Here is a 23,811-nt window from a genome sequence, read left to right on the forward strand (position 1 = left end):
AACAGTGACTGCAAAGGTGGTGACCAGAGCCCTGATGGGAATATTTACCCGTGTGGGATTCCCTAAGGAGGTCGTGTCTGACAGGGGCACAAACTTCATGTCTGCATACATGAAGACCCTGTGGGATGTGTGTGGGGTGACCTACCGGTTTACCACCCCTTATCATCCTCAAACCAATGGGCTGGTTGAGAGATTCAACCAGACCCTGAAAGGCATGATTGGTGGCCTGACTAAGGACATGCGGCGTAAGTGGGATGTCCTCTTACCCTGCCTGGTTTTTGCTTATAGAGAGGTGCCCCAGAAAGGGGTGGGGTTCAGCCCCTTTGAGCTTCTCTATGGTCACCCTGTCAGGGGACCCCTAAGCATCGTTAAGGGGGGCTGGGAGAGAGCTCCCCAGGCCCCTCCCCAGGATGTGGTCAGCTATATGCTGGCCCTCCGCAAACAAACCCAACGCTTCTGGAAGGAGGCCCAGAGTAACCTCGAGGCCAGTCAAGAGATGATGAAGGAGTGGTACGACCAAAAGGCCACTCTAGTTGAGTTCTCACCTGGAGACAAAGTTTGGGTGATGGAGCCAGTAGAGCCCAGGGCTCTCCAGGACCGCTGGACTGGCCCCTTTGAGATCAAGGAGCGTAAAGGGGAGGCCACTTACTTAGTGGACCTCAAGACCCCTAGGCAACCCCTAAGGGTCCTAAATCACAACCGGCTCAAACCTCACTTTGAGAGGTCTGAGGTCAGTATGCTCCTAGTCACCGATGAGGGCATGGAAGAGGAGAGTGAACCTCTCCCCGACCATCTCGCTGTCAAAGAAGGGGATGGGTCAGTAGGTGGTGTCATTCTCTCTGACTCCCTGACTCCAACACAGAGAGGGGACTGCTATGAGCTGCTAGAGCAGTTCTCCCCCCTGTTCTCCCTTACACCTGGACTAACCCACCTCTGTGTGCATGACATTGACACAGGCGACAGTGCTCCTGTAAAGAACAAAATTTACAGGTTGTCAGATAAAGTGAAGGCCAGCATCAAGGAGGAGGTCCCCAAGATGTTGACTTTGGGGGTTATTGAGAAATCCAGTAGTCCCTGGGCCAGCCCTGTGGTATTGGTTCCCAAGGCTACTGCCCCAGGTGCGAAACCAGAACTCCGGTTCTGTGTGGACTACCGGGGTCTCAATTCAGTCACCCGGACTGATGCTCACCCCATCCCCGAGCTGATGAGCCCGTTGACAGGCTAGGCGCTGCCAAGTTCCTGAGTACGTTCGATCTTACTTCCGGGTACTGGCAGATTGGCCTGACTGAGGGGGCTAAAGAAAGATCTACTTTTTCCACCCCTGATGGCCATTACCAATTCCGGGTGATGCCATTTGGGCTGAAAAATGCCCCCGCTACCTTCCAACGGTTCGTTAACGGGGTCCTAGCTGGTAAAGATGCCTTCTGTGCAGCTTACCTAGACGACATAGCTGTCTACAGTTCCAGCTGGGAGGAACACCTGCTCCACCTCAAGGAGGTGCTTCAGGCCCTGCAACAGGCAGGCCTGACTATCAAGGCTAGTAAGTGCCAGATTGGGCAGGGTTCCGTGGTGTACTTGGGACACCTCGTAGGTGGTGGAAGGGTGCAGCCGCTCCAGGCCAAGATTGAAACTATCAAGGCCTGGCAACCACCTAGAACACAGACTGAGGTGAGAGCCTTTTTGGGCCTCACTGGATACTACCGCAGGTTCGTCAAGGGCTATGGTACCATTGTGTCCCCCTTGACTGAACTCACTTCCAAGAAACAACCTAGGTTGGTGAATTGGACAGAGGCCTGTCAGAAGGCCTTTGATTCTCTGAAGGAAGCCATGTGCACGGCCCCCGTGCTCAAGGCCCCTGACTACTCCCAGGAATTTATTGTTCAGACAGACGCTTCAGAGCATGGCATAGGGGCTGTTCTAGCACAGCTGAATGAGGAGGGCTCAGACCTACCAGTAGTCTTTATTAGCAGAAGACTATTACCACGGGAACAAAGGTGGAGTGCTATTGAGAGAGAAGCATTTGCTGTGGTCTGGGCACTGAAGAAGCTAAGACCCTACCTGTTTGGGACTCACTTCTGGGTTCAGACAGACCACAGGCCCCTCAGATGGCTCATGCAGATGAGGGGTGAGAATCCAAAACTCTTGAGATGGTCCATTTCCCTACAGGGGATGGACTTTACGGTGGAGCATCGCCCAGGGGTTGACCACACCAATGCTGATGGTCTCTCCAGATACTTCCGCCTTAGCGATGAGAGCTCCCAGGAGGTCGGGTAGCTCTCCCCACTTTCAGCTGGGGGGGACACATGTTAGACCTGACATGCTTTAGGGTGGTCACCCCTAACTTTTTGCCTGCCTCCCTCCACTTTTTGGACCCTGTTTTGCTGGCTTTTAGACTCTGCGCACTTTACCACTGCTAACCAGTGCTAAAGTGCATATGCTCTCTTCCTTTTTAAACATGGTAACTCTGGATCATACCTGATTGGACTATTTAATCTACTTATAAGTCCCTAGTAATGTGCACTACATGTGCCTAGGGCCTGTAGATTAAATGCTACTAGTGGGCCTGCAGCACTGGTTGTGCCACCCACTTAAGTAGCCCCCCTTAACCTTGTCTCAGGCTTGCCATTGCAAGGCCTGTGTGTGCAGTTTCACTGCCACCTCGACTTGGCATTTAAAAGTACTTGCCAAGCCTAGAACTCCCCTTTTTCTACATATAAGTGACCCTTAATGTGTGCCCTAGGTAACCCCTAGGGCAGGGTGCTGTGTAGGTAAAAGGCAGGACATGTACCTGGGTAGTTATATGTCCTGGTAGTGTAAAGCTCCTAAATTCGTTTTTACACTACTGTGAGGCCTGCTCCCTTCATAGGCTAACATTGGGGCTGCCCTCATACACTGTTGAAGTGGCAGCTGCTGATCTGAAAGGAGCAGGGAGGTCATATTTAGTATGGCCAGAATGGTAATACAAAATCCTGCTGACTGGTGAAGTCGGATTTAATATTACTATTCTAGAAATGACACTTTTAGAAAGTGAGCATTTCTTTGCACTTAAATCTTTCTGTGCCTTACAATCCACGTCTGGCTGGGCTTGGTTGACAGCTCCTTGTGCATTCACTCAGACACACCCCAAACACAGGGTACTCAGCCTCACTTGCATACATCTGCATTTTGAATGGGTCTTCCTGGGCTGGGAGGGTGGAGGGCCTGCTCTCACACAAAGGACTGCCACACCCCCTACTGGGACCCTGGCAGACAGGATGGAACTGAAAGGGGACCTGGTGCACTTCTTAGCCACTCTTTGAAGTCTCCCCCACTTCAAAGGCACATTTGGGTATAAAACAGGGCCTCTGCCGTACCTCATCAGACACTTGCTGGAGAAGAAACCTGAACCAGAAACTACATCCTGCCAAGAAGAACTGCCTGGCTGCTCAAAGGACTCACCTGTCTGCTTTCTACAAAGCACTGCTGCCTTGCTGTTGCCCTGCTGCCTTGCTGAACTCTTGTCTGGCTGTGAAAGTGCTCTCCAAGGGCTTGGATAGAACTTGCCTCCTGTTCCCTGAAGTCTCAGGACCAAAAAGACTTATCTTTTTCACTTGGACGCTCCGTGCGCCTAAAATTTCGACGCACAACTTGTTCCGCGGCAAGAAAAACGCTGCACACCGACGCTGATCGACGCAACGCTCTTGGGACTACCGAAAATCCGACGCACGGCTTCGCAAGGACAACGCCGGCCGACCTCTAGAGGAGAAATCGACGCGACGCCTGCCGTGAGATTGTAATTTCAACGCGCAGCCCCTCAGACCGACGTCTAGAGGAGAAATCGACGCGACGCCTGCCGTGAGATCGTAATTTCGACGCGCAGACCCGCAGACCGACGCGCAGCCGGAGAACAAGCAGGAAAATCCACGCACAGACCCGGGACATCTGGTAATCCCCGCGATCCACAGAAAGAGACTGTCCGCGCACCGGAAAACGACGCACGACTTCCCCGCGTGGAAAATAACGACGCAAGTCCCGTGTGCTGGGGAGAAATTGACGCACACACCCTTTTTCCACGCACCACTTCCTCTGTGGCCCTCTGAGGAGGTTTTACCACTCTAAACCAGGTACTTGTGCTTGAAAGAGACTTTGTTTATATTCTAAAGACTTAAGAAACTTTATATCACTTTTCAGTGATATCGCTACAATTTCCCATTGCAACTTTATTCTTTTTGACCTACAATTATCCTGATAAATATTATATATTTTTCTAAACACTGTGTGGTGTATTTTTGTGGTGCTATATGGTGGTATTGTATGATTTATTGCACAAATACTTTATACATTGCCTTCTAATTTAAGCCTGACTGCTCGTGCCAAGCTACCAGAGGGTGGGCACAGGATAATCTTGGATTGTGTGTGACTTACCCTGACTAGAGTGAGGGCCTTTGCTTGGACAGGGGGTAACCTGACTGCCAACCAAAAACCCCATTTCTAACACCTGGTTTATGGCCAGACGTTTGACAGCAAAAGAACCTCATAAGATTTAACTTTAGGGAAGAGAAACTTTACATTGTGAACATCTCTCCATATCTTTCTCTGAAACCCTAATGGGTTTTGTCAGAATATCCAACTGTGTCTAATGTAGTTCCCCAAGATAAATGATTTTTATTCCAAGACATCAATTCTTTCCTAGTGACTTCTGGAAGACAAATTAAAGGGGGAACATGCAATGTTTTAGGGAGCCAATAATGAACAGTACCTGGAAAAAAAGGTTTTGAATTAATGCAGGAAAAGAACTTCCACTCTTGCTAGATCCCTTGAAGAATGTTGTGGTTTTCTGGAAATTTCCATCTTGATAATCTCCAAATCCTATTAATGAAGTGGACAACTCAAAGTGATCACATTTTGAGTGAAGAACAGAACCTGCACCATTTGATATGGATTGAACTCAGATTTTTCGTGATTTAATACTACCTTGAAGAAGAGGACTGAAGATGGATAGTTTAGTCAGAAGATATTTATTTTGCGACATGATGGAAATATCACCTAAATTAATCAATATTCTATGCTGTTTCCTTTTACTGATGCCACCACTGTTAGACCTATTGTGCTGATGTAGGTCAAAAGACAATCTGAAACTGCCAAATCCTTACCTTGAACACCATCTCCAAAAAATAAATGGGCCCTCTCTAGTGCTATAAAAGTTGGTACAAATTAGTTAAACTATGTAACAAAAAAAGACTCAAAGAAAAAAAACCTGCTTCAAGGTCAGCTTAGACAGAGCCAAATCTCTTGACCCTGGAAACATTTCTTATGTGATTCATTTCTTACCCCAGTAAAATTATGGTATCAGTGTTTCCTTCTAGATGTATGGTTTGCTGGAATTTTAGGAATTTCTGTCAAAGGGACCACAATATCAAGCAAATTACCTTGGCCTACTTTTATGCTCTGTACTATTTTTGGGAAGTCTCCATAAAGGAAATTATGACTGAGCCAATTAGGATGAATAGGTAACTTCACCTTACACTGGCTATTTTATACATTCTACTTTAAGCTTGGAGTGAGCCTGTTTATATTGTGTCATGCAGCCATAAATGAAAATAATTTGTAATGTGTTCTAGAGAAAACCATTCTACTGAATTAATATGTTAATTTGCTTTAGGATGTAACATAGCCTCCCCCAAGAAATCTGACCACTTTAGGGATAAAGGCTTCCGACATACTATTAGTAAGAATTTTTTATTCTAAGGTTCTAATTATTTTAGTTTCCAAGGATAAAATATTTCAGTTGCTGTCTGGTACCTCATGCTCCGACTGATCTGAACACATCCCATCTTATGAATATCTTTCTTTTCTAATTAAATGTCTGCCACATGAGGTGAAATCCACTCCTCTTTTGCAGAACGTGTATGACCTGTTTGTTATTTCATGAAAAACATTATAGTCTTAATATTACCTTTAGGTCAAAAGAACGAGTTACTTACCTTCGGTAACGACTTTTCTGGTGGATACATTAGCTACCTGTGGATTCCTCACCTAATGAATACTCCCATGGCGCCAGCATTCAACGGAAATCTTCTTCCTAGCTTCTGCACGTCGACGAGGACGTCACATTTGCCCACGCGACGCCATCTGACGTCATATAGGCAATAAGAAGTCCTCGCCGACATGCCGACGTCAGTACCAACATTTTTTACGTGCCTGAGAACAATAATCTAATGTGATGAAAGACAATAGCAACATCTCATAACATTGTAAACCACACATCATTGCAAGAAGATGGCTATAAATGTAATATATAAATTTTTTCTTTAAAATAAATAAATATGTACAGTAAATATGTATATATATACAAATATATATACATATAAATATATACACATATAAACATATACATATGCCCATATATACATAATCTATTGTATCCCTCAGGACCAAAAGGAGCGCACTCAAGAATTACTTGGTGAGACCAGAGAGGCAACGGGGAGGCGGGTGGGACCGTGAGGAATCCACAGGTAGCTAATGTATCCACCAGAAAAGTTGTTACCGAAGGTAAGTAACTCGTTCTTCTGATGGATACAACTACCTGTGGATTCCTCACCTAATGAATAGAGTCCCAAAGCAGTACCGCTCTCGGTGGTGGGTGCCTATATGGTCAAACCAAGAAATCCTGCAGCACTGACCGTGCAAAATGGCCGTCCCTTCTGACCTCCGAGTCCAAGCAGTAATGCCTTGTAAAAGTGTGAAGGGACGACCAAGTTGCGGCCTTGCAGATGTCAACCACAGGAACACCTCTAGCCAAGGCCGAAGTGGCCGACTTAGCCCTGGTGGAATGAGCTCTAATACCATCAGGAGGATCCTTCTTTGCTAAAGATTAACACATTTTAATGCAAAGAACAACCCACCTGGAGAGTGTTCTCTTGTGGACTGCCTTTCCTCTCCTCTTGCCCACGTATCCGATGAAAAGCTGATCCTCCAGCCTGAAATCCTTCGTTCTGTGTATGTAGAAGCTTAACGCCCTCTTTGGGTCCAAGCGATGTAGTCTCTCTTCTTCCTTTGAAGGATGAGGCGGAGGATAGAACGTGGACAGAGTAATTGCCTGGGCCAAATGAAAGGGTGAAACAACCTTCGGAAGGAAAGCAGCCGTGGTCCTCAACACCACCTTATCCCTGTAAAAAGTTGTATAAGGGGGGGTTTCACTGACAAAGCCTGCAACTCACTCACTCTCCTTGCAGATGTTATAGCAACCAGGAAGACTGTCTTAAGAACTAACAATCTTAAGGGGCAAGAATGCATAGATTCAAAAGGAGACCCCATAAGGAAAGTTAAGACCAAGGACAAATCCCATTGAGGCATAACGAAAGGATTTGGAGGATATTTATTCATAAGGCCCTTTAAGAATCTAACTACTATAGGAGATTTAAATAACGAAGGTTGGTCTGGAAGACAAATGAAGGCTGACAAGGCAGACAAGTAACCTTTAATAATAGCCACTGCACAACCCCTCTGTGCTAAAGACAAAGCAAATGATAAAACATCTGACAAATGAGCACGTAAGGGATCAATCTGTCTCTCTCCACACCATACCACAAATTTAGACCACCTATTAGCGTAGATAGATTTAGTGGAGTGTCGCCTGGCCGCTAAGATAACATCCACTACATCAGGCGGGAGAGAGAAGGAACTCAGGTTGCCCCGCTCAATCTCCAGGCATGTAGGTGCAGACTCTGGAGGTTGGGGTGTAAAACCTGCCCCTGCGACTGCGAGAGGAGGTCTGCCCTGAGAGGGAGACGGAGCGGAGGGCACAGTGAGAGTTGGAGAAGGTCGGAGTACCACACCCTCCTTGGCCAATCCGGAGCTATTAAGATTACTTGGGCCCGGTCTTGGCGAATTTTCCTCAACACTCGAGGAATCAAGGGTATGGGGGGAAACGCGTAAAGCAACTGGTCGCACCAGGTTCTCTGAAACGCGTCCCCCAAAGCTCCCTGCACCGGATACTGGAGGCTGCAGAATAACAGACAGTGCGAGTTCTCCCGGGTGGCAAACAGATCTATCCGAGGAAATCCCCACAACTGGAAGATTAGACGGACTTGATCTGGATGGAGACGCCACTCGTGGTCGGCCGAGAAATGACGACTGAGACTGTCCGCACGTACATTCAAGACTCCGGCCAGATGATTTGCTACCAAGCAAATCTGATGGTCCATTGCCCAGGACCATAGTCGAAAAGCTTCTCTGCAGAGAAGGTACGACCCCACTCCTCCCTGTTTGTTTATATACCACATCGCGGTAGTATTGTCCGTCAGGACCTGAACCGACTGACCGCGAAGGGATGGGAGGAAGGCCTTGAGAGCCAGATGTACAGCCCGTAACTCTAACAGATTGATATGAAACATCTGTTCCTCTGGAGACCAAAGCCCTTTGATCTCCAGGTCCCCCAGATGAGCTACCCACCCTAGAGTGGAAGCATCCGTTATGACCGTGGTCACTGGTGGAGGCTGCGTGAACGGCCTTCCCGGGAAAGATTGTCGTCCGCAATCCACCACTTCAAATCCGTGGCAGCATCCCTGGAGATCCTGACAGAACCTTCGAGATCCCCTCTGTGTTGAGACCACTGCCTTCGGAGGCACCACTGAAGAGCCCTCATGTGCCAGCGAGCATGCGTGACCAAAGGTATGCAGGAGGCAAACAGACCGAGCAGACGAAGGACCTTGAGGACTGGAATGACTGCTCCACTTCGAAACATTGGAACCAACTCCTGAATATCTTGAATCCGCTGTGGCGGAGGAAAGGCTCGATCCAATGTTGTATCCAGTACTGCCCCTATGAACAGGAGGCGTTGAGAGGGCTCTAGGTGAGATTTGGGCACGTTCACAGAAAAGCCTAGGTCGAACAACAACTGAGTCGTCGACTGCAGATGATGCAGCGCAAGCTCCGGAGTCTTGGCTTTTATCAACCAGTCGTCCAAGTAAGGGAATACTGCTATCCCCTTCCTTCTGCGCTCTGCCGCAACCACCGACATCACCTTCGTGAAGACTCGAGGTGCTGAAGTAAGACCAAACGGGAGGACCGCAAACTGATAGTGCTGCGACCCCACCACAAACCGGAGATACTTCCTGTGCGACTTGAGATTCGGGATATGAAAATAAGCATCCTGCAAGTCGACCGACACCATCCAGTCTCCCTTGTTCAACGCCAAAAGCACCTGGGCTAGGGTCAGCATCTTGAACTTTTCCTGTTTGAGGAACCAATTCAAAATCCTCAGGTCCAGGATTGGTCTCAACCGACCATCCTTTTTGGGAATCAGGAAGCACCTGGAATAACAACCTTGACCCTTCTCCTGCTCTGGAACCAACTCCACTGCGCCCTTTGAAAGGAGGACTTGAACCTCCTGTTCTAACAACAGGAGGTGTTCTTCTGAACAATAAGATGGGCGGGGCGGGATGGGGGGAGGAAACTCCCGAAAGGGAAGGGTGTAGCCTTTTCCCACAATGCTGGTAACCCAGGTGTCTGATGTGATGACCCCCCACTTGTGAAGAAAATGCAGTAACCGTCCCCCTACAGGAGAGGAGTGAGTGGGAATTGGTGGAAGCCTAAGGCTGCTTCCCCTGCTGCACCCCTCCAGAGGACGAGGAAGAGGCAGAGTGCTGCTGAGAGGCTCCTCTGGTACGGACCCTACCCCTCCCTCTAAATGATCTAAAGGTGAGAGAGGAGGTAGGTTGTTGGAATCTCCCCCGAAAGGAAGAGGAGGATGAGCCACGACCAAATCCTCGAAACATCCTAAAAAACCTGGAGGAGGCAGAAGAAGCGGCTTGCAGTCCTAACGACTTAGCCGTGGCCCTACTCTCTTTAAACCTCTCCAAGGCCGAATCTGCTTTGGCACCAAAATGTTTGTCCCCATCAAAAGGGAGGTCCAACAGGGTCGACTGCACATCCGAAGAGAACCCTGAGTTGCGAAGCCAAGCCTGTCTCCTCGCAACTACCGCCGTGCCCATCGCTCTAGCCACCGAGTCAGTTGTGCTCGAATGGCGCCGTGAGTCCCGACGGCGCCGGGAGTCTCGATGACGTCGATGCGACTTCGGCGAGGAGGATTTCTTATGATGTTTCTTCTCCTTTCTTTTCGACTTCGCCATAAAGAGTTTGGCTTCTCTCTCCTTCAGGGCTTTCGGATTCATGTGTTGACATGAATCACACGTGGCCACGTCGTGGTCTGAAATTAAGCACCACAAGCAGTCCAAATGTGGGTCAGTAACTGACATCTTGCCCCCACACTCCCGACAGGGCTTGAAACCAGACTTCCTCTGAGACATAGTAACCTCAGAGAAAAAGAACGCAGGAGAAAAAAACACACTGTAACCGAAAGGCAACAGTAGCTCCCTCGAAGATAACCGTTTCGAATGGCACGGAAAAAAGGGAACGGACGTCGGCACGTCGGCGAGGACTTCTTATTGCCTATATGACGTCAGACGGCGTCGCGTGGGCAAATGTGACGTCCTCGTCGACGTGCAGAAGCTAGGAAGAAGGTTTCCGTCGAATGCTGGCGCCATGGGAGTATTCATTAGGTGAGGAATCCACAGGTAGTTGTATCCATCAGAAACAGCTACTTTGGTTTTGCTTAAACTTTTTTAGGTCTTGTTTGCTTTGTTGTCGTACACCTTCTCCAGTAAAAAAGTTGTCACTGTTTAGGATCCAGAATACCTATACCATAAGAGGAGAACTTCTGAATTCAAAATTCTGCATTCTTTTACACCTATTCTAAGAATGCAAAGAAAAAGGTTGCACTGGTACAGTAATCTTGCATGAACCAGGGAAACCTGAGCAGTGTGACCAGGCACTCTGAGGCCTTGGCGTGCGTCGTCATGACTGGGCTAATGTAAGTTTCCAGCTCGGCTGGCAGCACCCCCTCAGGATACCATGGAGTCGAAACTCTTTTTTCTATTTTTCACCACGCTGCAATGCCAACAAAGGTATTTCATTTTTGTATACATTGGCAGGGAAGGGCTTTCCCCTTTTCCAATCATAGGAAAGGTACTTAATTTTACCCGGCAGTCATCTAGATCAGCTATTTGGCTTGCTTCAGGTAAAACAATTCCATAACCCTTGCAAATAATGGTGCATACAATTAAGATGAAACGTACATGTATAGAAAACAAGCAATTTGAAATACGCAACAGTGAAATTAACAGCAAATTATCTGAATAGCAAAATTACAGTAAAAACATTATTAATATGAATGTAATGAAAAATTAACACACTGCTGCGGTCTGCAGCAAAAAGTAATGCTTAGACAAACAGCGACGGTACGGTTACATTACTACCATTACGGACTACCTTTACTTGTCAACGTGATGTCAGAGATTCATTAAATATAAAGTTCAAACTTATATTTTTATATAACTTTGCAGCTGTGAGGCTGAATAAAGAAAGAAACAGCATAATATAAGTCTGTGAGCTTGACATAAATTACATGTAAACATGGCTTCAATTTACTTCGGCTAACCGAATAAATTATGGAATGGATGGAAGGCATACCCAACCTTACCCATACACTCTGCCTCACATATAACCATTTGAGTTCAGCCTTGAGTTCAGTCTGAAACGAACCTCCAATCTAAAAGCACGTAACTGGAGCAGAAGTCATCTATGACAACCGGCTGAGCCCCAAGATTCACTGACAGTGCATTATAAAGCTCCTTGTTCCAATAACACTCAGACGTGGGATGGCAGAAGGTCACTTCAATTTGGAAAGGGGATATATGGTGTAGGAGACAGAGGTCTCCTATCCAACCAACACTGAGTATGAAAAAGTTATAAAGCTAAATGGTGTATTACCACCACATTCCTCGTTCTGGTCACATTCCCCAAAAAAGGCAAACACAACGGGAGCATAACAAGGTCTGTGAGAATGTGGTATCACAACAAACTCCACGTTTCCTAGGACCAAGCGCATACATGATCAAGGTTTTTTATTTTTCTTCCAATAAATGTAGTCCTTAATTTATGTAATTCAAGATGCAAGTACCAGAATGAAAGAAAACAAATCAGACCCGAATTAACTGAGCTACTCACACGTGGTACTGGAAACTTTAGAGAGCTGCTTGTAAGGAGACAACAATGGCAGGGTCACAAGTTTTATTTTGATTATGCTGACACCTGATATTTGGTTGCTGTACTAGCTGGAGACTTTTCAGGTTAACCAACGCTACACTGTAACGTGCAATAGCGGTACCATGAATGATGAAATGAGAACAGCTTCCTTCGCCAGCTGATTAAAGCTGTTTGACCTCTTTAGTCTTTCAGTCAGTGAGGCTGATCCCACCCTGCTTGCTGACCTTCGTTTCTCATGGGACAAGAAACTGCAGTGCCTTTTTATGATGAAATGAGAAGGTCCCAAGTCTTCTCAGTCAACGACAGCCATAGACACAATTATGAGGCCTTGGTTTACTTCTATTTTATTCCTGGTGAAAAAGTTTAATCTGCAGGTATTCACATTAGATTGTGGGTGACCCACAACTGCAGGAGAATTATAAAGTATGCAACTGTTTCCACATTGGGCCATCTCCACCCATGCACTTTGCAACCACATAAGCCTGCTCTGCATTGTGATTTCGTGAACAAGGCAACAGTGAAGCAATGCCACACTAGTGTTTGTTTTTTTCAAAACATATACCAAATAACAATAGTGGCATTGATGTAAAGATGTATTCCTACATTCATTGAAACCACTTCTCTAGTCCACTGCTGCTCACTGCCATCAGTCAGCTGATTGTTTTGTTGGAGGCTGCAAACCAGTCGAGCAGGTGCGGCCCGTCCTTTAGGGCGGAGGGGCCACGTCCCCCCACCTTTTGCCCCTCATGAAGAGTGTCTGTCAGGCTGAACAAAGCCTAACTACAAATTGTCTCTGCAACATGAAGGAACAATAAGGTGACAATAATAGACAAAATGAGTCAAGTAGCATTCATTTCCTTATTCGTAAAATCAGCATGATCTTTGCAGTAGTAAGTACGTACCTAAAACACAAGGAGTATGGGGTTCGCTCATATGATGGAGCCTCTAGCGAGGGATTTCACCTAGGGTTCCTCAATCTCACGTTATGAGTTTCCGAGGCGGAATCTGTGGAAGATTATGTGGTGAGGGGAGTTTCCTTTACGCTATATAGTGTCATGCTTATCATATGACCAGCTAGCCCCTCCCGGGTAGGACAGTGCCACCTGGGAGGACACGACTCACCGTTAAAAAGAACAGGAGGGAGTGCATAAATTTGATTTTTCTGGAAAAGTATGTGATCCAGCTATACTAGGGAAGAAGTAAAAACACCTAGTCAGTTACCTGTGTGATAGTACACCTTTATTAGGGGTGCCTGCTGGTGTGAAAAAAAACAAAGGACAGGACACCTATGTGAGGACATAGACTACCTGGGTCACCTATCTAAAAATTACTGGCCAACATGTTTATGCCCGCTACTAAGAGCCAAAGAGGGTCTGGGGCATTCTTCGGGCCTAGGATCCCTAAAAATCATGTATTGCAAGCAATAGAATCCTCTGCTAAAAGGAGTGCAAATAGTATGAAGATAAAGGGCGTACCTGTGGGGGGATACCCTATGGAAGCCTAACGGAAACAAAGCAAAAAAGTTTTTTGCATTTTAGTGACACACAACAATTAAACGTGAAACACGAAAACGTGACAGCACGCAAAAAGTCACGCAAACGTGAGTAGCACGTGTCCAAGGAGGGATATGGTTTTCTTACCCTAAACCTGAAAGGCTACTAGCCCCAGGTCAAAAGGAGGAAGGAGTGTCCCCTTATAGTCACACACTAGAAAAGAAGGGTGAGGCAAAACAGAATATAAATATAAATATAATAATGTATGCATGGTCTGGTCTACTACATAATAGCCTAAATTGCCCTGTGCTAAAAGGGCTGCGTGTGGGCTGAGGTAAATTACAAAACTGGTGTCCACAGGGTAATGTTAGAGCAAAAATCAGGAGTTTCACAGCTCAAGCACATATGTTATAGCATAAATTAGAACATCCAAGTACACATATATCAAGAGTATTCTAAAGACAACTCTATCCAGCTATGTAACCAAAACACAGACAAACATTCAATCTGAGGAACTTAAGTAAATGTTCAGGTCTTATCTGTGCCGTGGAAGTCACCGCTGTGCGTGGATGCATGAAACACTCACAACTCCAAAGGAGGTGCTCGCTATGCACCTACTCCGTTCCCCTCTCCAGACCGCTTGAGGTAACGGGTCTGGAGAGAGGACGGTTAATAAAAGTAGAGAAACCGGCCCCCAGCTTATGTCCCCGGCCGCCGGCACTGACCGGATCCTGGGGCGTGGTGGGTGGCGCAACGCCAAAATGGCGTGCCTACGCGCAAGGCCGAGGAGTCTGGGAAATGTAGTTCCCGGCTCTGTGCACCGCGTAAGTACGCGAAGGCCCTGTCAAAATGACTGACACTGGCCATCGCACAGGGCACTATACTGGGAGCGAGGGGGGGTGGAAGGGAAAGGGACAACAAGGAGGAAAGAGGGGAGGAGAAGGTGGGGGGGAAGGAGGGAAGAGAATGAGGAGGTCAGGAGGGAAGAGAAGGGGAAGAAAAGAGAGAGAAGTGAAGGGGTAAGAGGAGGATGAAATGAGGGCGGAGGAGAAGGTGGAAGGAGGGGAGAGAACGAGGAGATAAAGAGAGAAGAGAAAGGGGAGATAAGAGTAGAAGTGAAGGGGGGAGATTGGACTTTAAAGAAACTGGGGGGGAGAGGAGGGGAGAAAAAGGGGGAAAAGACAAATGGGGGAGGGGAAAAAAGGAAGGGATTGGGAGTTGGAACAAGTAGGTAAAGTTAGAAGAATAGATGGAAGAAAGAAAGGTGATTAATTGGCACTGATGGTGCTCAGTGAGTGCTGGTTGCATATCCTGTCACTCAATTGGTGATGTCAATTGGTTAGTAATGACCACGGAATTTCGTCATTCAAACCGTTGGTATCTGTGTGTAGTCTCCAGACTGGCATGCGGTCGCAAAACATTCACATCCCTGCGATGGCTGCTATTACTATTAATAATGGGTTGCAAATTGTGACCTACTTCATTAATATTCATGAGGTAGGTCCTTTTGCAACCCACCATGAATCGCAAATGAAACTCCAAAGGGTTTCATACATTCAGATTTGCGATATCCTAATTCCAATTTGCAGGAAATCGCAATTAGGAAATCGCTAATATAAATGTTGGTACATGTGGCCCAAAGTGATTAACTCAGGATCACCTAGTGTGGTCATGTAAGGAAACCATGATTTGAGCACAAAGATAACGGAAACAGACTGCACCAACACCCTCAGTACACATCAACCCCACCTCTTTGGTGACTTGCATTCTAACAACTGGATCACAAATTGAACAGACACTCAAGCTCCCCTGAAGGTTGTTAGACAATAAAGAACCAACACACAAGCCAGTTAGTACACCGAAGATCTTAGAAACTCCAAACACCTCTGTAAACAGCTGGAGGGAATTTGGAGAACCAACTGGGACACCATTGCAAGAAACACACAAGTCCACGTTAAGAAAGTATTAAAACCAAATCAACAAGGCCTGAAAGACAGCCCTTCCTCTCAGACTGGGAACCAGCTCCTACACCTGCAAAGAACTCTTCAACATTGTCAAGGAATTCTGTAAACCACCCGGCTGCCACTAACTCCATCGCCCCATCACAAGATCTCTGCAACAACCTCTTGAATACTTACTCTAAAAAATTCTCAAGATCTACAGCAACTTCGACCCCCCATTATAAGACACCAGACCTCATCATCCAGCTGCCTACCACCACCAAATCTGACCACAAGATCACAAACTGGAAACCCCTCACCCCAGAAGACACTGCCAAAATCATGAAAACAATTCTCTCCAGGGTCCCACTGTCTCCTGTCCCCACTAAAGTGACAACCTAGGAGAAACTCTAATCAGCTCCCACCTCATCACCACCATAAAGGCCTCCACCCAAAGTGGAAACTACCTGAACAACTGGAAACATGAAAAATCCCAGCTCTCCTGAAAAAAACCTATGGGATATTCAAAGGGCTCAGCAGCTACAGACCCATCTCGCTCTTGCCCTTCCCATCCAATGTCAAAGAGAAAGCTATCAACAAACAACTCTCCAATCATCTTGAACAACTCCACTTCCTAAATAACTTGCAGTCTAGATTCTGCTGCATCCATAGCACGGAAACTGCCCTCATTGCAGAAAAAGACTCCCCACTGACACCAGACACACAGTCACCCAGGCACTTACCACCAGCAGACATCAGCAACGCACTCTAGGCCGGCATCACTAATCATCTCATACAAAGACTCCAAGTCACCCAGAATGCCGCTGCCAGACACATCCTCAACATCCTATGCAGCGCACACATCACGTCCCACCTCACTGGCCACCAATTCGGAAGCACTGCCAAATCAAACTGTTCACCCACACATACATAGCCTTCCACAATTCCGAACCTGCCTACTTCAACCACTACCTCAACTTCCACCAACTCACAGGGCAACTACGCTACCCACACTTTACCTTGCGCAGATACTCTACAGAAGCAAATCAGGAGGACACTCTTTCCCCTGCATAACTTCCAAATCCTGGAACGACCTTCTGCATCACATCAGGACCTCCTCTTCCCAACTCAAGTTCTACAAGAACTAAAGACCTGGCTATTCATCGAGTAGCCCGATCGGCCTACTCATCTACTCCAGCATCTAGTTACCCCTCGGACGGTAAGTGCTCTTTACAGAGTCACCTAACATAATATACCATTCTGGTTCCAAAGTCTGCAGCAAAGCCGGTAGACGACATATATTCTTGAATATTTCATTACCTCTTCTGCAAGCTGAATTGGTTCAAGAAAAATATGAAGTCAGTGGCCCTACTTTTTCACTTCTTAAGACCTGCTTGCAGAAAAATACACTGCTTACACAAAGTATGAGTGCGCAAATGGCACACTAAACTGACCTGGCTTGAAGTCTTTCATGTAGTTACAAAGCTTATATTGGTCATGAATGACTTGTGTTCAATAATTAACAGTTTGTACTATACGATGTGCTGTGACAGTGTAACGACCAAGTGCAGCTATTACTCAATAAGATATTAGTTATGTGAAAGTTTTCAGAAGTAAGAAAAGCTGAGTTGGCATACTTCTTATTTTCTGCAGCAGGGACAGACAACCACTGAGCTAAGATATCTTTTATACTGCAGAGAGCGTGAAAAATGTAATTTACCACTGTGTCAGTCAAAGAAAATGTTGTACATAGTGATATCTTGTTTTGTAACTTAATATCAACAGGAACATAAAGCAGAAGATTTGATTTTAAAACACACAGGATCCTTACTCAGGTCAGAAGAGTGTTTTGTGGCCTTGAAAGCTGATGAACTATTCCATTAATTTTTAGGTTGTTCCTAGAGAGTGCCTGCACCGTTTCCACGATAAATGTAGTTTACATACAGTGAGCAGCTTACAGCCCACCTATAGCTTACCATTAGTAATCTTCAGCATCACTCATTTCCTTTGTCCCCGTTTGTCATAGAATGCAGACGTCATGTCCTCTTTTTGTGTTTGGCCCTCCCGTGGATCATAGACCAAGTACTTGTGTCCATCAAGTGCTCCTGTTTTTGGAGCAACGTTTTTCTTTGTGTTCAAACACTCCATATGCATGCCTGTGTTTTCGGTCTGTCTCCCATATTCCTGTCCATGTAGCTCCTATTACCTAGAACCCGTCACCCTTTCATGTTGCTTCTTTTTCTTTCGCCCTCCCACCTTGTATTCTAGACCACTGCAGTCTGTGCCACTGAACCACTCTTCGACAATCTCTAAGCTACCCCACTCTTCTATTCTCAGTACCACTCTACTCCACTCCATTTTATGCCACTGCACCACTCTATGCCACTACACTCTATAACATTCAACTGTGCACCAGTCTACGCTGTCATTAAACTCTAGTCTGCACCACTATACTATAGGCCACTGCACTCTATGACACCCTACTCTGCACCACACCATGACACTGCACTTTAGAACACTATGCTGCACCACTCTACGCCACTGCACTATAATCCACTTCACTGTACTCTATCCCTCTGCACTCAACAGTGCACCACTCTACTCTAGGCCACTGCACTCTATGACACTCTACTCAGCACCACTCTACACCTCTGTGCTCTACGCCATTGCACTTTATGCAACACCACTCTCTCTAGGTCACTGCACTTTACTCTATATCACTTTTTTATATGCCACTGCACTCTACAACACTCTAATCTACTCTGTACCACTGGACTCTATGCCAGTGCACTCAAACCCACTCTAATCTACTCTGCACCACTCTACTTTATGGCACTGCATTCTACTCTACGCCACTGCACTCTAGTCCACTCCATTCTACACTACTCTAAGCCACTGCATTCTACCATGCACCACTCTACACTACTCTATGCCACTCTTCTTTGCAGCACTACACTCTATACCACTGCTTTCTACACCACGCTACTCTGCACCACTATACTCTATGCCACTACACTCTAAGTCACTGTAGGGTGTGCCATTGAACAGTACATCACTTTACTCTATGCTACCGCACTCTATGCCACTCTACACCGCTCTACTCTACTGCACTCTTCGCCAGTGCACTCTACTCTACTCTGTACCACTCTACACACTGCATGCTACCATAGTCCAATCTACTTTATGCCACTCCACTCTACTCTAAGCCACTCCACAAAATGCCATTCCAATCTATTCTACTCTATGCCATGCCACTCAACATATGCAACTGATATGCATTGTGTGCATCAACACAAATCTCAGGTCTACACAAGAAAGATTTAACCACTGCGTGGTTGGACCTTTGGAATGAATGTCTAGCAACTGCATCAAGCTAAATGGTGACAAAACTGAAGTACTTATTTTTGTACTGATACTTCTACCTGGTGATTGCTATGGTGAGACTCATGGTTTCCAACTCCACCGGGGTGACCTCAGCTAAGACTCTTGGAGTCCTAATCAGGTCTTCTCTTTCTTCGGGAACCAAATTGGCTGAATAGAGTCTCCCTATATGTACTATTTCCGCATTATTAGGCTAAGCATCCCTTTGCTTCCACTTCCTCTTAGGAAGACCTTAGTTCAATCTATGATCCTTTTCAGTCTCTATTATGATCATTCTCTCTGCTTGAGCATTCCTGTCTATCTCTCTCATAGCTCCATACCATTCAAAACATAGCTTCTCACCTCACGTTAGGTCTTTTACCACAGTCTTCAACCGCCTCTCATTTCAAGACACTACACTGGCTTCCTATTACCAAATGCTCAATCTTAAAATCTCTCTTTCTCTGCCATTCTGAACTTAACAATTCTGGTCCTTGTTACCTGCAAAATAAATTTACTGTCCTAGCCGAATGTTTCGCTCTTCTCCTGTGTCACTGCTTACACACCCCCTCTCAAAACGTGCCTTCACTGTCAGTCTTTCTTTCTCAATCCTAGCACTCCCTCCTCACATTTGCAAAATCTAGGACTATCATCTTCTGCTAAAATCTCAAAACCTGGCTATTGAACGAGCACTAAGTATGCTGCGGCCTTGCCAGACCTGTAGCACCAGTCACGCTTTATAAGTCTACTTTGACAATCCATTTATCCATTCACATTGTTTCTTACATACTTTAGGTGTTAGTTGGGCTATAATATATTACATTCACCACTCTAGACGAGGACCAATCATACATTTTACAACTGTCTTCTCGTATGAAAGCACTTCACCATGACTAAACTATTACAGTACAAAACTGCACACCTTAATATTACTATGACACTGATGAATATAGCATATACCAGCAGTTTCCAACCTTTTGACTTCTGTGGACCCCCAATCTATCATTAATGGAACCTGGGGACCCCCAGTAAGTCATTATTGGAATTAGGGATCCTCCACTGAGTCATTTATGGACGCCAGGGACTCAGGCCTAAAAATTGTAGATGATTTGAACTGCAAAACACCACACAAAAAATACAGAAACAAATATTAATCAAACACATACACACAGGAAAACACATTTTATTTAATTTGCCAACAAATATAAATAAAAAATAAAACATTTAATTTTAATAGGACGGTTGGAGCTTTTCTAAATTTAATTGAAGCCATACATCTGCACTACTATATTCTGTTTGATGCACCTGCACTGCTACCACGAATCAATTTGAGGATATAAATTTAATTTTTAGCCTCAAATTTCAAATTTCTTAACATTTACAGTACGTTTTAAAATTTCCATTTGTACATGTAGCCACTTTATTTATATGCACTGTATTAATCTGTTATTATTATTTAATTTTCTAAGTGGTCCCAGAACCCGAGAAAGCTTTGCGGACCCCCAGGGGTCCCCGGACCACAGGTTGGGAACCACTGGCATATACAATTAAAACATTGCATTTTACACAACTGCAATACTAAAGTTTCAGCACCAAGACTGCAACAATATTTGCAGCGAAAGTTCCACAGCAAAAAAATAGCTGAGTTATAAATTGTTTTTTTGCGGTGGCAGATACATGCAAACTGCACTAAAGAGTAACTTCTTGAAAAAACAATCATCGCTTTTGTCAAATCTTGTAGAAATGTCTTTAGATAGCTGCTTAGATTACCAACGCTTGATCTTGTAGAACTCGCATTTGCCGAACGGAAGTTTTTTGTATTTATGCAGTTATAGGCTAGTAAACTCCGCAAAACACCAGATCTGTATTACACAACCACTATGCAAATGATGCAACCAAAAAAATATCTTTGTCTTCATAGTTGTAAAATGGAGCTAACCATTGCACTGGTAAGAATTCGATTAAACGTTCTGCCACACATCCACTGCCAGAATGCTAAATTAGTAATTTACTTGAGAAATGTGATTTTGCTTACTACTGCTGCATATTGCTCCTTAACTGGCATATAAATACTTATTCAACTGTATTCTTGGCTATAAATATCAACATGTGTGAAGTTAAATGTGTACAAATTACAAATAATCCTTGAAAAAACAACGCACATAGTATAATTTCTCGTGTTTTCGTGCTTTGGGCACTAAACAGACAACACGTAGTTCATAGATATTTTTAACATCTCACCTCCCACTCAAATCGTCAAAACACAATCGCTTGTAAGGCACTAAACGTATTCAAGAGTTAGTTATCACTGATGTGCAGTGGCCCAAACAGAGAAGAAATGTAGCTACAGATGTTTGCTCTGATAGCGGATTTCTGGCCAGTGAAATAATTATAACATTTGTTTTAAGTTAACGTTTGCCACTTGTCACATGGTTGTACTGTCAGGGACAACTTCAGCTGTCACATCAGACAAACATCATATCTGTATAAAAAAAAGCGTCCTCCTGTGTTATACGCTTGCCGTATCTGCGTTTAGCAGTGTAAATAAATTAAAACATTAACATTGTGATGTACTCAAAAGGTACAAGTATACAAGGACATTCTGAGGTTCTCCGGCACACCGCTGCTTGGCGATCACAAAGTAGGTATGGCAAAATCAGCCGCATGCCTGGCAGACCCTGGTGGGTGGCTGGCACAGATCTGAGGGGCAATGCGCATGGTGCCCGATAAGCCATACACCTCTGGCAGGATTTAAAAACAAGATCACTACGATTTCAACACCGTGATGAAAACATGCCACGGTAAAGGATGAGACTGCAACTGTTAACCAATGACTGCGAGGCAATGCTCTGTATTCAGAACGTATCCCCCGAGTGTGGCAAACCATATCTTTCCCTTTCATAAACGGATAATTACAAAATATTGGAAGGTAAGGATAAATTGCCAGTGAGGAGGAGCCAGACAATTATGTAACAGGAGACGTAAAATAAATCACAGCTGTCCTGTCACAGCACTTCCTCTATCACGGCAGCGCTGGGCTGCAGCAGCTGTTTCTTCCTAGTAAACTACGTGGTGTTTACCACCATACTGTACGTACAGTACAGGCTGCCTGCCGTTCCCTCCTCCTACAACGGAGGAGCTATGCACATACATGGAAGGTGAACAGCATGGACAGAAAACCTCAGTATAGAGCACAGCAGCGGGAGCTGGTGATGCTGCGGGGACTTAACACACAAAGCCTGGGAGCTAAATTCCCTGGTGGGGAGGTGGAAATAACAGAAACTAGGCAGCTCTTGCTTACACGGAATACACAATGGATGCTCCTTGTAGCGCATCATCTTGGGATTTAGGGACGTATTGGGGAGGAGGGCTAATACATTTGACTGCTAATGTTATATTCAAATTATAATGGATTTTTTAACTTTACACTACACGGGGCTAAACACGATGGCAAAAAATGTCAACCACGTACAGTCACTCTAAAAAATGAGGAAATGTGAAATATTAAGAAAAAATGTCTCTTCTGGTGGTATAATTCTATTATTACACGTTCCTCGCAATGCCTACCTTGTCGCCTGACCAATGTCCCTAACCCTTTAGCCGGGTGGCAGGCAGTGCCTGTTTTCTTTTTGAAAGATGCACCGGGCCACTGAGAAGTTCGAAAAAAAAAAAAAAACACAGCGGTTTTTATCCCAGAGGCAGGGGGGCCGGGGTGCTGCCCGGACTCTAAATAACGGCCGAAGGAGAGGGGCGCTGTGACAGCGAGGCAGGTGACGTGGGAGCGCCCCCTTACCGTGGCCGCCGGTCAGCTGGTCCCCGAAAGCGGGCAGGGGGCGGAGGGAGGCCGGTCGGGCGAGGGCGAAGGGGCAAGGATGTTCCGGCGGCTCGGCCTTTCCCAGGATGCTCGGTGATGCCGCGGCCGACGTGTTTGCTGCCGCCGCTGTGACGCAATAGCAGGCCCGCCTCTGTGCTGGAGCCGGGGTTCTGCGGCACGCGCCCCGCGGCTGACGCGGCCAGGGCTCGAGCCGGTCTTAGAACCCAGCGCGAGCGCTCTATGAACGCACAGGGGCCAGCGGGTCCAGAGGCTCTGTTACAGATATGCCATTTGGTGCTTGGATGGTACCCGTGGCACCAAGTACATTATAATACACTGTTAGTGTATGTATCAATGTTGTCTCTTGCACTACAGTTTCAGGTATTTTCCACGGTTGATAGTTGCAGTCCTGCCTCCTAAAGTATTGTTCCGTGGAAGATTATACCTCACACAACACATCCACACACGTTCTGAACATTTCACATGGACTGGGGTGTTGGGGCGGGTGCGACGAATTAGGGATCCCCAGGTTTTGGCAAAGACCATATAGTTAGGGCTCCTCCTACATAGCAGAAACATGTGCAATCAATGAAAACTGGACTTGATTGTATCCCCAAACATCAGACTCCTCCTTCATCTTAAGCGAGTGTAAGTCAAATAAAAGAATGGTCGTCGTCCTGCTAATGGTACCCGATATCCATCAAAGGTTGGATCCTCACCCTTCGTTTTCCTCAAGTTTACTTTTTAGTAACATAGAAAATATCACCCTAAGAGCTGTGACCAACATAAGCTCATTCTGGCGGGTATGATACGTGGTGCTGAATGAAAAGGAAACCCAAGATTGAAGCAGGCACCCATTGGTGGGTGAGGATTCCCCATAATAAACAGGACTATTTTTGAGTGAACCAAAAGACTTGCAACATTCCTTTTCAATATACGCCTGCTGTACTTTTTGTACTTTTTGTGTTGTGTACCACAAGCCTAGGTCCCCACTCTTGCTTTAAAACCAAGTTATCCCCGAGGAGCTCTGATGCTGTGCTTCTCGTAACAAACTCGTGAGTTGGCATTGGCAGCCCCAGTAATACACACATAAAGACTGATTAACAGTGGCTGAATC

At 45.8% G+C, this 23,811-nt stretch overlaps 1 protein-coding gene across 2 annotated transcripts in view; it reads right to left on the reverse strand.

Moving 5' to 3' along the window:
• Positions 1-23,016, reverse strand: part of PRKAR1B (protein kinase cAMP-dependent type I regulatory subunit beta) — a 524,789-nt gene extending 501,773 nt beyond the window's left edge. The window contains exon 1 of one of the 2 annotated variants that reach the window (XM_069209839.1): positions 22,674-23,016. The gene's annotated coding sequence lies outside the window, so the exon portion shown is untranslated. Of the gene's footprint in view, positions 1-22,447 lie in introns of both variants that reach the window. The other variant, XM_069209840.1, reaches the window with a different exon arrangement.
• Between the last annotated feature and the right edge of the window lie 795 nt (positions 23,017-23,811).

The sequence above is a fragment of the Pleurodeles waltl genome, chromosome 10 (genome assembly GCF_031143425.1).
Source record: "Pleurodeles waltl isolate 20211129_DDA chromosome 10, aPleWal1.hap1.20221129, whole genome shotgun sequence".
In the NCBI taxonomy this organism is placed as follows: domain Eukaryota; kingdom Metazoa; phylum Chordata; class Amphibia; order Caudata; family Salamandridae; genus Pleurodeles; species Pleurodeles waltl.